Source organism: Otolemur garnettii, unplaced genomic scaffold, assembly GCF_000181295.1.
Source record: "Otolemur garnettii isolate 467f Iridium unplaced genomic scaffold, OtoGar3 scaffold00046, whole genome shotgun sequence".
Lineage (NCBI taxonomy): Eukaryota > Metazoa > Chordata > Mammalia > Primates > Galagidae > Otolemur > Otolemur garnettii.
This window is the reverse complement of record NW_003852441.1, coordinates 3,841,946-3,843,142: the sequence shown is the minus strand read 5'-3', so window position 1 is coordinate 3,843,142 and position 1,197 is coordinate 3,841,946. Positions and strand designations below refer to the sequence as shown.

The 1,197-nt window shown below is 42.2% G+C and overlaps 1 protein-coding gene across 1 annotated transcript in view; it reads right to left on the bottom strand.

Moving 5' to 3' along the window:
* TEKT3 (tektin 3) overlaps positions 1–1,197 on the bottom strand; it is a 24,015-nt gene that overhangs the window by 11,346 nt on the left and 11,472 nt on the right. The gene's annotated exons all lie outside the window — the stretch shown is intronic.

Sequence of the window (1,197 nt, the reverse complement as noted above, 5' to 3'; positions counted from 1 at the left end):
CCTTTTTTACTGCTAACCAATTTCCTATAACTCCAACACTTAAGCTAACTCTCCTGCCAATTTGGTGGGGCCGAGGGTGTCAGTGGGAAGGACAAATGAAGGGGAGGGTTGTGTTCATTAGAAATGTGTCACACCAGCCCAAACAATAAGTATATGAAAAAATATTCAACCTCAGGAGTAGTCAGAGAAGTACCAAGGAAAAGCACAATGTACTGAGAAACTTCTATCAGAACAGCAAACAGCACGATAATTTGCAGTGCCGACAAGCAGGTTTAGGAAAAGTTCCCTCATGTCCTGCAGGGGAGAATGTGTAATTGGTACAACCTTGCTAGAGGGTAAAAAGGCAACACAACCCAAAAATGCCACGTCCAGAAATTTATTCTAAGGAAATAATGTACCCAAAGATGTACGTAGGGATATTCGTTTCAGCATTATTTATGCCAATCTCTGAAAAATTAGAAACAACCTAAATTTTTGAAAGTAAAGAAAAAAAGTTAATTATGGTACATTAAAAAGCTAATTGATATAGCATGCAAACTTATAAAAGAATGTTTATTTCACAACGTTATTGAAAAGTTAGACTATGCAAACAACATGTGTGTAATATTACTATTTAAAAATTCAAATCTATATGTGTGTGGAAGAAGGCTGGAAAGAGTAATGGCAAATTGCTAATTAACACTGGGTATCCGTAGGCTGCAGGCTCACTGCTGACACCTGTTTGCTCATTGGTAGGGCTTGTTGGTAAAAGACATTAAACAAGACTCTCACTGTCGACTAGAGGTATTAGCTCAGGCCCCAGTGACCAAAATACCATCACAGATGCTCTGTATCCTGACATTCCATAAGAGATGGTAAGAATCCATGCTGGGAGCCCAAGAGGCCTTCTAAAGAGCTAAGTGGTCAGAGTGTGTGGTTTGATCCCAGCTCACCTCCCATCATCCAGGGAGGAGGGGAAGAGGCTTCCAACTCACCTCCAGCCAAGTAAGAGGCATTTCATGGGAACCACTTAGGACATGGGGTCTAAATCAGGTTCACATCTAAAGAATCTGAAGTCCAAGTTGATCACTGGCAGTGTACTTCTCATAGGACAGCCAGGAGAGGGGGCTGCCTTGGGGGTAAACATCCCTGCAGGAGACAGTCCACTTGGGGATCACTTTAAAAGTGGGAAGGGAACGTGAGTGTCAGAAGGGGGAC